Source organism: Ruditapes philippinarum, unplaced genomic scaffold (genome assembly GCF_026571515.1).
Source record: "Ruditapes philippinarum isolate M1 unplaced genomic scaffold, ASM2657151v2 ctg5637_1_1_1_1, whole genome shotgun sequence".
NCBI classification, from domain to species: Eukaryota; Metazoa; Mollusca; class Bivalvia; order Venerida; family Veneridae; genus Ruditapes; species Ruditapes philippinarum.
In genome coordinates, this window is record NW_026860170.1 from 244,854 (window position 1) to 259,486 (window position 14,633).

Below are 14,633 nucleotides of genomic sequence, written 5' to 3' on the forward strand. Positions count from 1 at the left end.
GCTATTGAATGAAAGTATAAAATTATATATGATATAAAGAGTGTTTTTTCACAAAAGCCAATGATTATGTGCTTAATAACTTGAGATAATTGAGGCAATATATATTGGAAATTTTCATGAACTGCCAAGATTTGAGTTGAGACTTTTCAACTGTTTCTTTTATAAAGAGAATTCCTATTAAATTATACTGCCTTAATAAATTTTTATGCGAAATTTTTATGCAAAAAAAAGTCACTTACCAGTTAATAGTTTTGTGTTGTTGTTTTCAGATCCAGTATGCTAGTTAACAGTTACCGGGATAAGATGAGACCTCACTGGTGCTGGTAGACAACACATTATACAAGTCACCCTTGGTAGGAAGTTAACAAGTAAGTAAGGCCTAAAATGGCCTGGCTATAACACTGGTACTGCTGGTCTGGCTCTATACTGGCAAAGACTGATCATTTTTGATTTCCACAAGGTGAAATATTAAGTTCTAGTTTTGATAATAGTATTGTTATGCCACTATTAACAATGTCTGTTTATGTTATGCATTTTGTGGTGCAGTTTGATCAAAATCTACAAAGTTGCTTCTGACAAGCCATTGATTCACATTAGGTTACATTAGATTTACATTATGTTCCAAGTAGGTTCTCATTATGTTTACATTAGGTTCACATTTGGTTTACATAAGGTTCACGTTAGATTCACAATATGTTCCCAGTAGGTTTACATAAGGTTTTGCATTAAATTCACAGTAGGTTCACATTAGATTCACATTAGGTTTACATTAGATTCACATTAGATTCACATTATGTTCTCATTAGATTCATGTTAGGTTCACAGTGGATAAGGAACAAGTCAATTTCCTGTTTTTTCGCAGGTACAAGTTGGAATATATTAGCTCCTAAGAAAGGTCAGAAGTAGGAGGTGCTAATGTTATTGCTAGACATGGTACTTATTGAATTGTTTAGGCTTGCGAGGCACGGTACTGTTAATTTTGTGTATCCGCTGTGGGTTTGCGTTAATTTAAGGAATTTTTTATCCTGAAATCGTTGTGTTTGAGGATGGACTGTTTAACTTTCCAAACAGAGAAAGTCTGTCAATATAAGTAGCGTAAAAAATATCAATAAAATAGAGAAATGACATTGTTATTGTGGTTTGATTTCCGTACTAAAACAATGAACTATTTATATATCTCATTCAAAGTCTTTATTCAGCTTTAGAATTACTATATTTCATGTTGAAATTTACCAGCTAGACATCAAAAAAAAATTTTTTTTTTCTCTTGTCATTGTTACTTAAAATTCAAGTCTCTTTGTTCCTGTTGTGTTTTTATTTCACTCCGCTTTTCCTTTCATTTTAAAGGCGAAAACAACGAGAATCAATATTTATTTGCCATCCTCAGTCATTCACGGCTACTACCTATATTTAGACAATATCAGTGTATTAGTTTTCAAGAGTGTTCTAGTATCAACGGCACAAGAGCCGTTTTTCTGCGAGATATATTGATTACAAATTATGTCTACATCACTATCTGGTTGAAAATGTATTATCCCTGCGTAAAGGCTTACTGTAACCTAATCAACTTTACAATCTTTTTTCCGGGGGAAAAGCCCATGACCAATTCTTTTGCTGCTGTTGTTGTTATTGTTGTTGTTGTTGTTCTTTTAGGACCAAGTTGTCCAATTTGTTCTGTAGTTTCAGTTTAAGGGTGTAACAAGTGCAGACTGGTTTATTTTTAGAATAATGGTATTTTTATATTGACTCCGTTATTTGCTATAAATTTATGACTAATGATGATAGTGGTTGAATAGTAATATTCATTTTCTATTTAAATTGATCTGCTTAATACCTTAACCGTTAACATGCTGAATTTTAAACAGATCAGGCTCTAAACTGTATCCCCTGGATAAATAAAGCTGGACTTAGCCTGACCATATCCTTAAATGTTGAGAGATAGCAGTTTAGATAAAGCCAGGAGCCAGTACAAGCTTTCATTTGCCCTTCCCACAGAATATAACCTTGTACAGCCTGGCAAGGTTCTACTAAAATGTTACCCCTAGAATATAAGCAGGCTTGGGCAGACCAGGTTCTAAACTGTGACCCCAGAATATTAAGAGGCATTGCCAGACCAGACTCTAAACTATGACTCCAGAATATTAAGAGGCATTGCCAGACCAGGCTTTAAGCTATGACTCCAGAATATTAAGAGGCATTGCCAGACCAGACTCTAAACTATGACCCCAGAATATTAAGAGGCATTGCCAGACCAGACTCTAAACTATGACTCCAGAATATTAAGAGGCATTGCCAGACCAGACTCTAAACTATGACTCCAGAATATTAAGAGGCATTGCCAGACCAGACTCTAAACTATGACTCCAGAATATTAAGAGGCATTGCCAGACCAGACTCTAAACTATGACTCCAGAATATTAAGAGGCATTGCCAGACCAGACTCTAAACTATGACTCCAGAATATTAAGAGGCATTGCCAGACCAGACTCTAAACTATGACCCCAGAATATTAAGAGGCATTGCCAGACCAGACTCTAAACTATGACTCCAGAATATTAAGAGGCATTGCCAGACCAGACTCTAAACTATGACTCCAGAATATTAAGAGGCATTGCCAGACCAGACTCTAAACTATGACTCCAGAATATTAAGAGGCATTGCCAGACCAGACTCTAAACTATGACTCCAGAATATTAAGAGGCATTGCCAGACCAGACTCTAAACTATGACTCCAGAATATTAAGAGGCATTGCCAGACCAGGCTTTAAGCTATGCTACCAGAATATAGCCAAGTATTGAAAGGTAAAGCCTGACAAGACTCTAAGAGTCTGCTAGAATAAAGTCAGACATAGCCTAACTAGGCATTAAACTCCCAGAATATAGCCAGATGTAGCTGGATCAGGCTCTAAACTGTTCACCAAGATTAAAAAACAGACATAGCCTCTACATAATTTGTAAGCAGTATATCTTCCACGGCTATGACTAGGCTCTAAACAGTGGGGTGCTCCCAAAAGTAAAGCCAGGTACAGGCTCTCAGCTGTCCCCTTTTCCCCAGAATATAACCTGGTACGGCCTTACAAGGCCCTAAACTGCAACCCAGAATATAGCAATGTCTTGATATATGGCAATGTCTAACTCTTTTTATATGGCAATTTAATACCTTACCATTATGTCCGGTTATAAAACGGCAGCCTGCGTAATGACTCAATAACATAACAAGTCATCACAATTTGAAATAAATGGCAATATCTGGATATAAATGGCATTATATGGCTTTTTACTTGGCAATTTCATCATAACTGGAAGTGTCTTGATGTAATTAATGTTAATATCTTGATATATGGCAACACGGCAATATTGCTGTAGCTGACAATGTCTTGGTAAATGGCAATGTTGTGGTATATTGCTATCATGAGGCTAATCTAAACAAACAAAATAAATGTTTGATTATATCGGATAAATCACCGGGGGATTATACGAAAAAACCTCGACTCGTGTCCGTCAAAATGACCAATTATTGCTTTTTTCTGTCACACTGAATGTGAGGGACGTTCCTTTATAGAGACTTCTGTTAATATAGATTTTTAGTCCAAGATTCTTATTTTATGTAGATCTGTGTTTTTCTAGAAAGATTTTTTTTTTTTCACTTAAATATTAAAACCTTGAATAAGACGAAATCTGTACGACCAATTATTGCCTTCTCAGATGTTAAGATCCGATGACGAGCTTTCATTGATATTTCCTACTGCTTACATTGATATATCTCTATATTAACCAAGCCTAGATTAGAATTTTTAGTGAAGTATGAAAAGAACGAAGGGGGAAAAAAACAGATGCGAAGAGAAAAGTAACTGTATTATTTTGCACATTTGTCACGGAAACTGAACTAAATTATGGGTGATTGGAGAAAGAAAGTGTGATTACTTATTTATATATTGAATTTTAGAGCCGAAGCGTCTTTCCCTGAAAATCACCTAACTACTTATCCATTTGAATTGATTTTTGTCTGGCTGTAAACGAAAAGAAATGGAAAAATCATATATGAAAAAAAAAAAAAAAAAATTAGAAAATATACAGAAAAACTTAATGGAAGCCTGAAAAATCAGAAATTTATATAGTTTAAAATGTCAGAAGAGTAAAATGTGCAAAATGTAAATATGTATGTATACAAATATATATATATCAATTATTTATTTCCAGTAGATAATGTCGGTCTATTTCTCCATTTACTCTCCTGATGTATGTCCTAATATTTTGCAGATTTTCCGAGCAGAACGTAAAAGTGTGACAAAGTTATTTCTGTAGACAAGATACACTTTTTTGTGGACGCAAAATACCAAACTACAGTGTGATTATCTATATATTGATGGACTGTAACTTGCCTGAATAATGCGATATAAAGGTATGTTATGGTTTTATCTATACTGTTGATGCATTATATAAAACATTTAAGTATCCTTCATCAGTGAGGTTTGTTACTGGGATAAGTGGCATACGGTTTTGTCTTAAAAAAATTTTTTAAAAGATGAAGAAAAGTAAAAAAATTGTAACGATTTCTTGATTTTATGTGTAAAGATATATTTAGCTGGTCTTTTTCGAAAATATTTGGACCGTTATATTCACATCAGCGTTGATGTTGTAGGCGTAGAGATTTGTTAGGATTTTTTTGAAATTATCGAGAACCACTGAAGGTTTTCTCTTGAAGTTTTATACATACCTACTGGGTCACATTTAAATGTCATTGGCCAAGTTCTGTACTAGAAAAACCTGTCTTACACTCCCATATAAGACGAGTGGCATGTTTTAAATGAGGTCGCATCCGTTTTATGAATGAATTGCGTTCTTAGTATGACGTCTTTTGCTGTTATGAATGAAGTTGTAAATTAATATGCTACTATAAGAGAAAAGTGCTAAATGAAAATAATAGTTTTCGAAATATGGTTTACGTGTTTTATACAAGAAAAAGAATCAAACACTGGCTATCAACTCTTGGTGTTATTTGTTAAGTGGTAACTCAGCAGAGCCTTAGTCGTTACTGCCGGAAACAGTTACCCTGGAGCTAGATATTCCTGTTATTACCGGCAGCCAGTGTATGAGTCTTACAGTACGTTACCTAGTAACCTTATAAACATCACTTCCTGTTGACATTTTGTTATATATTACAATAGAGGTGCGAACCTGGAAGGACGCGTTCTTGTACTCTTGATAGATGGCCAATTATCACAAGTTGTCTTCAAGTAACTGTTCTTAACTTGTATACAAATTAACTTTAACTACACATTGGCCGTTAACAATGAATTTTCATTTTGTACAGGTGGTCTTTTACAATATAAGTTATCATTTACTTTATGTGGTCTTTTATATTGTGTGGTCATTTATAAAAGGTTATTCTTGTATTTTCAGTTATAATTAAGTTGGAATTTTCTGACATTGAAAAGGGTTAGGATAAAATGCATTCTTTTGTTTTGTACAAAATTTAATGCTGTCCTAAAGAGTTGGTTGTGTTTGCATTTGCGTATGAGTTCAGAAAATATCTTAGAAGTACATAAAATGATTGAACTTCTGTAATGGATCTGTGACATTTTCATTCTTGTTTGAATGATTGGTTAGAATAAAATGGCAAGGAAGGTGCTGGGTTTGGAATCGCAAGTCTGAAATGTAACCAGAAAGTCTCGCTTACGTTGTAAAAATTGGTCTACAGTGATTGAAATTGCAAGAGATTTTGTACAAAAATTGTGACATGGAAATGTGTTCTGTTGACTGTGACAATTTAGTGCTTTAAGGGTATTAATCACCTATTCAGAGTGCCTCAATTTGTCCGTATTTAGTTTTAAGAAAGTATGTAAGCCATTGAAGTGATTTTTATGTTTGCCTTCTGGTTAAAACAAACTTTAACAAATGGTCTTTACTTCTGGAAGAATTTGCAATAAAAAGATAACTTTAAAATAACTTTTATCTCCCCTTAAGAAATTGTATTTTAATAGTTACCGCACAGATAGATAATCTTTTGATATATAGACATTGAACCAGTTATTTCCCCTGTTGATATTATAATTGGGCATTCCCCTCTTAGATTGAAGAGTTACCACCCCTGTTGATATTATGATATGGCATTCACCTCTTAGATTGAGGAGTTACTTCCCCTGTTGATGTTGTGATTGAAAATTCACCTTTCAGACTAGAGAGTTAATTCCCCTGTAGATATTATATTTGAACTGCCATCTCCAACATTGAGAAGTTACTTCTCCTGTTGATATTATGATTGAACAGTCTCCTTTCAGATTGAAGAGTTACTTCCCTTGTTTATATTATAATTGAATAGTAATCAGTTCTCTTAGATATGAGTGTTAACATCCCTGTGTATACTATAATTGAACAGTGACTTATTATATAGATGTTTTACTTCCCTTGTTAACATTTGTTAGTCTAGGGGCCCAACCAATGGTTAGGGTATATTTGTGTATTTTGCCTGATTATCTGTATGCTTGGCCAATCACATTTCCAATCTGTAACTGTAAGAGAGCCTCATTTTGTCATGTAGAAATATTACCATGACTTAAAGCTTTATTTTAAAATTCACCTTAATCTTAAAAGAATCCCCTATTTTCCCTTTAAAGAGTTAGCTTCCCTTAATGTCCTTTTACAGAGTTAGCTCCCCTTAGTCAGAAACTTCCCCTGTAAAGATGAACTTAAGTTCATAACACATGTGCTTCCAATTTAAAGAGTTGATATATGTTTAACTGTATGCCAGTTTATAACAGTGTTTATTGGTTGTTGTTGTGTTTCAGTTAAATCTTTTAGGGATCAAAGCCATGTCCCAAACCCTCTCTGTTACAACAGTCAAATATTATGAACGTTATATGGAAATTTTTAGACATTTTACATTGGGGAAGTTTTCCAATTGGGAATTAGTCTGTTACTGGACCCATCTAAGGATGGAAGAAAAATCACTGAAGTTGTTATTCTTGATTGAGATTTTGTTGAAAAATACAAATTATTCTGTAGTTACAGATAGACTTTACGACGCACTCTGTGTTGTGTAATTATTCTAATTTCAAGACCAAAGAAATGGTAATTTTTTCAGAAGAAATGCTCTTGTACCAGTCTTAGACTTTGCAATATGATTGGTTAGATTCTGGACATGGATTTGAAATTGACCAATGACAGGACTGAATTCAGAGACTGGTCTTCAATCTATAAAAAAATACTTTGGCAGTTATCTTTGTAGTTATAAAATTGGTATCAAGGGACATAATTAGGAAGTCATCTGTTTTCAGTCATGACTGAATTACTTTTCCTTTTTTTTTCTGTTTCAAAATTGTATCAAGATTACTCTCCCTTTGCATTGTAAGAATTGTCTCCCTTGTATTAAAGCACCACAGTTCACTGGGATCGGTATAACAAGTTTGAGGATAGATTTGTCAATACATTGTCCGTCTATTGATTCAGAAAGGAGATCAACACTACTGTATATGATATGACAGCAGCTAGTTTTGTCACAGTCTTACAGTGTTACAGGTTTCAGTGGTTTTCCTTTCTATAGCTGCTCCAATACTCAGTGGTGTGCATGATTTCACTGTGCTAAAATCTGTACTCGAATCAGTTCTCAGTATAAATAAACATGGCAGTCAGTTTTGTAACAGTTGAAGAGTGCACATTGTTCAATGATTCTTTTGTTTGTGTGTTTGACTATTTTGTATAAAATGCCTTTCATTAACAATTTTTTCTGTCTACTATAAATGAAACGTGCAAGGATCCGTTATTTGTTTGCTTACAATTGTAACCGTCTGCTGTTACATTTTACTCCCATAGGGCTGATTTGATTGATATTACCTGGGATGCAGGTTTTTCCTGCTTCATACATAATACTTGTGATGATTGTTCCGCGACAAACACGGTTACTTAGCAACCTAATTAGCTTGATATTAGCCGTACTTAAAAATACAGTGTTTGAGAAATGTTACGAATTTAATGTTAATTGTTGATATGTAAAATCAGCCCAAGACCTGCAGGCACTGTGATCCATGGGTGGCAACAGATTCTATCCATGCAACCAGCGCAGCCCAAGATCTGCCGGTACTGTGATCTATGATGTCTGAACATGATCTGCTCTGTTCACTATGCAGTCAGTACAAATTTTGAAATTTTTCTAAAACAGATTAGGGATACATGCATTCCCTACGTACATTGGAGGCATGTTCATATCAATATTGATGAGTATATTTGTTACAGATATTTGAGTTGTTTTCGTAAATTGTCTCGTATTACAATTATTTATAAAGGTATGTCACGTCTTTGATATATTTGACAACTGTTACATAAGTAAGACAGATTTGTCAGAAATTTAAAGGTAACAGTATATTGGTTGTTTATTTTCTCAGAGACTTTGTATTATAAATGTGGTCTGAGCGTCTACCGATAAATTTTTCTACCTTTGGTTGACATGTCTTTTTTTTGTCTTTTTTGAAATATATTACAATTTGCTATGTTTCAACGCTGTCTTACACTTGACAGAAAATTATTTATGGTTTTAAAAGGAGATTTAAAAATGGCATACTCAAGTTACTTTCTAAGAAATAAAGTTAGCGAGAGAATAAGGTAGGCGTGGATACAGGAGGGAGCAGCTGTTTCCTAAGTTCTTATTTAGCCGTTCATTGTTAATATGACTTTAGTTGTCTACCTCTTTTATAAATTAAAAGAGCTTCATTTATTGTGATTCTCTGATTTTCTGATTCTTCGAAACATGTATAGGAAACACGCAACAATACTTGTGGATTTAAAAGTGGCGCATGGCGTAACGAGTAATCCTGGCTCAGTACTTTGACTAAGTACAATGCGGTGAATGTTTTTTGTTGTTTGTTTGTTCCGTTTTTTTTATGGTTTTTTTTTTGTTTTGTTTTTTCAGATTAATTTTAAATGAATTTGTAATTGGAAGGTCTCATCTCTTGTATACAAGCAAATTATTCTGATGATGTCTGTAAAGAAAGGGATAGTCGATAATTTAGTGAGAGATTTTTGCATGTGCTCTTGTATTTACATTTTTAAACACAGCATTTAGTTGTATGAAATATTTATTTTCTGTAAGTTATTGTTTGAAAAAAAGTTTGTTGTCATCTATGGAAAAGTTGTTTGTTTAGAACAAAGGAGTAACAAATGCAGGTATGGAAGAAATTCCTAAACTCATCAAATAAGCATCTTGAACTTGTCCTACTTTTGTTTTGGAACTGTTATATTCTTAAGTTAAACAACCAAGAGTATCTGGACCTCAACCTCATTGACATTGGTGCGGAAATTCTATATATGTCTGACTCTGGACTTTTTGCCAGAAGAATAGTAGATACACAGACAACGCCCCTCCCAACTATTTTGAGTGGTTTTGATACCCTAGGCAATTTGTGTCCGTTATGTTTACACTTTTTATTTTACAGGGTGGATAATTCCCCCCTCCCCTTTGTTTTTCGGCCATGGACAATTACCCTACCTTTATTTTGATGATTCCCCTCCTGTGTAGTGTAGTAGTATAGACTATTTGCTGAATTAAGTTCCCCTTACCATTGCAGTGACACTGTCACATTCTTAGGGTAAGCCAAGATGTACAACCGGAAATACCTAGGTGGAATTAATTTCTGTTTGTTCAATTTTATTCTTTACAAAATTATTTCACAAACCTTAATAAAAAAAATATGTAAACAAATGAAGTTAAAATTTTTGATAAGTAAAATTAAAAAAGAATCTGTCAGTCTTGTATGTGAGCATGTTGAAAAAAAAGATTAAGATTTCCGCACCCCAGATTGATATTATCACTACAAGTCTTTTAAGGAAACATTTCATTTGAGCAATTATCAAATTCGTTTTTCTTACGTCTTTTATTAGCTCGACTATTCGAAGAATATGAGAGCTATTGTAGTCGCCCCGGCGTCGGCTTCGAGGTCAGCGTCGGCGTCTGCGTTGGTTAAAGTTTTTTGTAAAGTCAAATATCTCAATTTAATATTACTTGAGATATTCAATTGAAACTTACAATACTTATTTATAGTAACAAGGTACATCAGATGGACAAGTTGGATAACTCTGCCTACAATATTGACAGAATTATGCCCCTTTTTAATTTAGAAATTTTGGTTAAAGTTTTTTGTAAAGTCAAATATCTCAATTATTGCTTGAGATATTCAATTGAAACTTACAATACTTATTTATAGTAACAATGTACATCAGATTGACAAGTTGGATAACTCTGCCTACCATATTGACAGAATTATGCCCCTTTGGAACTTAGAAATTTTGGTTAAAGTTTTTTGTAAAGTCAAATATCTCAATTATTGCTTGAGATAATCAATTGAAATTTAAAATACTTATTTATAGTAACAATGTACATCAGTTTGCAAAATTGCATAACTCTGTCTGCAATATTTGCAGAATAATTTGCCCCTTTGAAACTTAGAAATTTTGGTTAAAGGTTAACGGTCTTCAAAGATATTTACTTGAAACTTTACACATGCACTTATGGTCATAATTGGAGGGTCATAATTGTATGTCACTGACCAAGTTCCATAACTCTATCTTGCATTAAGGCTGATTCATATCCCCTTTTCTACTTAGTCTCTTGGTTAATGTTTACATGCAAGTTTTACATATCTCAATAACTATTAAAGATATTTGTTTAAAACTTCACATATGCATTTAGTGTCATAATTGTAGGTCACTGACAAAGATCCATAATTCTATCTTGCATTTAGGCTGATTTTTCTCCCCTTTTTCAACTTAGAAATTCATGGTAAAGTTTTGCTTGTAAGCTGTTATCTCAATAACTACTGAAAAGTTTGTGCCTTTTTTGGGACAATTTTATGCATTCATAATAATAAAGTAGTGATTTACTTGATAAAACATCTTAATAACAAGCCTTTGTACCTTTTCTGTCAAATTTATGTATTCATAGGTAATTAGTATTATTATACTCAATAAAAACCCCTTGTGACATTACCTTCCGAATAGTCAAGCCAATTCTGTATAATTAGACTCTCTCTAAGGCCTATAACATGAATTTATAAAAAAAAATTAGCCCTTTTGTGAACTTAAAAAATTTAACAATATCAAGGCTCTTTTACTATCAAGCACTTAGAATAGTCGAGCGTGCTGTCCTACCTTAATAAAAAAAATATGTAAACAAATGAATTTTAAATTTTGGATAAGTAAAAATAAAAAAATTCTGTCGATCTTGTATGTGAGCATGTGGAAAAAATTAAGATTTCCGCACCCCAGATTGATATTATCACTACAAGTCTTTTAAGGAAACGTTTCATTTGAGCAATTATCAGATTCGTTTTTCTTACGTCTTTTATTTGATACAGGATTAATTATCAAATTCGTTTTTCTTGCGTATTTTATTTGATACAGTCCAAATTAGCAACCATTCCCTAACCTGGTCATGAACAATATGATATTGATGAGTGTTTCTTTCATACTTGATAGTCAGGTCATTGTGTACTTTTAAAGTTTAAGAGCACTTGATTCTGAGGAAGTGAAATATTTAAATAAATAGTATTATAATTAGCTGAGGGGAAATTAAGTAACATGGTGGCCATGGGAACAATATGTCATTGGCTTTCAGCAATACCCTCAGTACAGTAGAAGACACCACTAGCATTCTTTGACCTAATGGCAGGTCAATTTCTGGAGTTTTGTCCTAAAATAGAGGACTACCAATGTTTACTTTGACCTGATGGCAGTCAAATTTATAGCATTTTGCCCTAAGATCTAAAATCAAGAACTTCCATTGTGTACTGATAGCAGCTTAGTTCCTCAATTTGTCGTAAAAAATGGAAAGTAACTAAATCAAACTCAAAATGAGGTAAAGGGGTCAAAGTTTATTTAACTTTTGTTATACATTTGTATATAATCAATTGTAAGACTTTCAGACCAGTCCTTTATTGCTGCATGCTGTAAAATAAAAAAATCTGAAAATATTGGAAATTGCGTCAAATCTTTCCCCTGACATTTGATTCTGTTCACGAAGAGGAAAATAAGTGCTGGGTGATACAGTATTGTATCTTTGGTCTTTATTTAAATATAGATAGGATAATAATGTTTGTATTATAACAAAAAAAAAAGGTCTTCAAATATTTACATCATAATGATCCACAACTTTCATTGGATGATTTATCAATTATTCATACATTTTAAAATTAATATTTCTGAAATATAAATCAATTTAAGGATGATTCTTTAGTTATTTATTTTTTAAACTTTCTATAAATTGGTACACTTAATCGTTGTTGTTGTTTTCTTCTCAGTATCAAAGAGCCGTATTTTTTTCAAATGTAGGAATTTCCACATGTGTTGACCTAGATAAGTTCCAAGCATGAATACATTGTATTCATCAGTAAATGAAAACAGCTCACATATTCGATTAATCACATTTTTGTCCTTTGTTTGGCAAGTTTCAGTTCAGAATTTTTTTTTTAGATTTTCAGTTGAAGAATATCAGCTATAAGATGGACTAAACAATATGTTGCATATTTCTTCCTAACTTTTCTCCCACACCAGTCTTTTCTACCCAAAATTTTTGTTTACTACAACTATTCCAGTTTTGAATTTAGATCATTCCCAGCCTTGCAATTAAGGTATCTGCCTTTTAACCCTAGAGATTGTTGGTTCAAGCCCTAACTTCAGTCACAAGTAGTAGAATAATTGAATGTGAGTGAAATCTGAAGTCCTTTTGTAACAGAAGACTTATAATATTATGATATATGTTAGAAGTGATGTCAAACAAAAAAAAATATATATATATATGTATTACATGGCTGCCGTCTGTTTTCTGGGTTATAGATGTGTTATAAATATTCCTGACAGGTTATATGACTGTATATAAACAGTTGTTTGCAGTATAACCCTCGACTTGTGGCTCGGGTTATATTTCCAAACATCTGTTTATATAGGACCATATAACCTGTCAAAAATATTTATAACTAACAATATAATTGCAAGTTAATTGTTTTGATTCTAGTCAGTATTTTAGGATTATTCAAGACGTTATAATTTTGAATGAATATTTGATACCTTATTTTATCCTTGTACGACTATACAGGATATTTTAGTAAGTTTTTATTGTTTATTTGATTCCTGTGTTCATTTCAAATCAAGTTGATTGTTCGACTTTTTGCGATTGTAAGAGATGATAGCTACTTTTATGTGCTGAATTGACGTTTACGCTCCACCGAGTCCACTGCACTGTAAAATACAACTCCAATGAAAATGTTACTGAGGGGATACTTGAAAGTGACATAAATAAACAGAAATAGGGTTGTATTGATTGCTTTGAAAATTAAAAAAATCATCCTGTCATACGTTTGCATTGATTTATCATCATGATAAATAATAGATTTTCTGCTATAAATACAAAGGTTATAAAATATGCTGTAACATTTGTTTCAGATTATTGGACTCTTAGTAATGTTAAACTTGTGCCATTTTAAAGTAATAGGTGTGTAGAACAGTAAACATGGAAGTTTTGTTAAAATTTTAACATGTGTTGTGTTTATATTTTTAATATGTTGAAACAATTATAACAACATATATACATATATATATATGGTGGCCAGTTTGGATTCTTAGTTACTTTTGTAACAATTTATGTGTGGCTGTGAAAGAAGAAGATTGCACAAACTAACTGAAGAGAGAACAGAATTATATTATGATTTATGCAAACTGTGCTTTATATGGATTTATAATGAGTGTACATGTAGTTTATAAGGTAATACATTTAGTTTATAAGGTAAAACATTTTGTTTATAAGGTAAAACATTTTGTTTATGGCCTAAAACATGTAGTTTATAAGCTAAAACATGTAGTTTATAAGGTGAATACATGTAGTTTATAAGATAATACATGTAGTTTATAAGGTATAGAAGTGGTTTATAAGGTAATACAGGTAGAATATAAGGTAATACATGTTATTTATAAGGTAAAACATTTTGTTTATAAGCTAATATATGTAGTTTATAAGCTAAAACATGTAGTTTATAAGCTAAAACATGTAGTTTATAAGGTGAATACATGTTGTATATAAGGTAATACATGTGGTTTATAAGGTAATACATGTCGTTTATAAGGTAATACATGAAGTTTATAAGGTAACACATCAAGTTTGTAAGGTAATACATGTCGTTTATAAGGTAATACATGTGGTTTATAAGGTAATACATGTTGTTTACAGATAATACATTTAGTTTATAAGGTAAAACATTTTGTTTATAAGCTAAAACATGTAGTTTATAAGCTAAAACATGTAGTTTATAAGGTAATACATGTAGTTTATAAGGTGAATACATGTTGTTTATAAGGTAATACATGTAGTTTATAAGGTGAATACATGTAGTTTATAAGCTAAAACATGTAGTTTATAAGCTAAAACATGTAGTTTATAAGCTTATACATGTATACACATTGAATTATAAACAGTCGTGTATTAAATTATAAACAGTGCAGTATTGAATGATAAACAGTGCACTATTGAGTGATAAACAGTCAGTATCAAATGAAAAATACTGCAGTATTAAATGATAAACTGTGAGTAGATGAACAGTGTTGTAGTAAACCATGAAAAATAATTTAATCTAAAATTTGTTGTCAAAAAAGAT

The 14,633-nt window shown here is 32.3% G+C and overlaps 1 protein-coding gene across 1 annotated transcript in view; it reads left to right on the forward strand.

Moving 5' to 3' along the window:
- The first annotated feature begins 264 nt into the window (after positions 1-264).
- Positions 265-14,633, forward strand: part of LOC132759120 (protein pygopus-like) — a 28,641-nt gene continuing 14,272 nt past the window's right edge. Inside the window, exons 1-2 of the mRNA XM_060750843.1 lie at positions 265-368; positions 4,261-4,402. The gene's annotated coding sequence lies outside the window, so the exon portion shown is untranslated. The remainder of the gene's footprint in view (positions 369-4,260; positions 4,403-14,633) is intronic.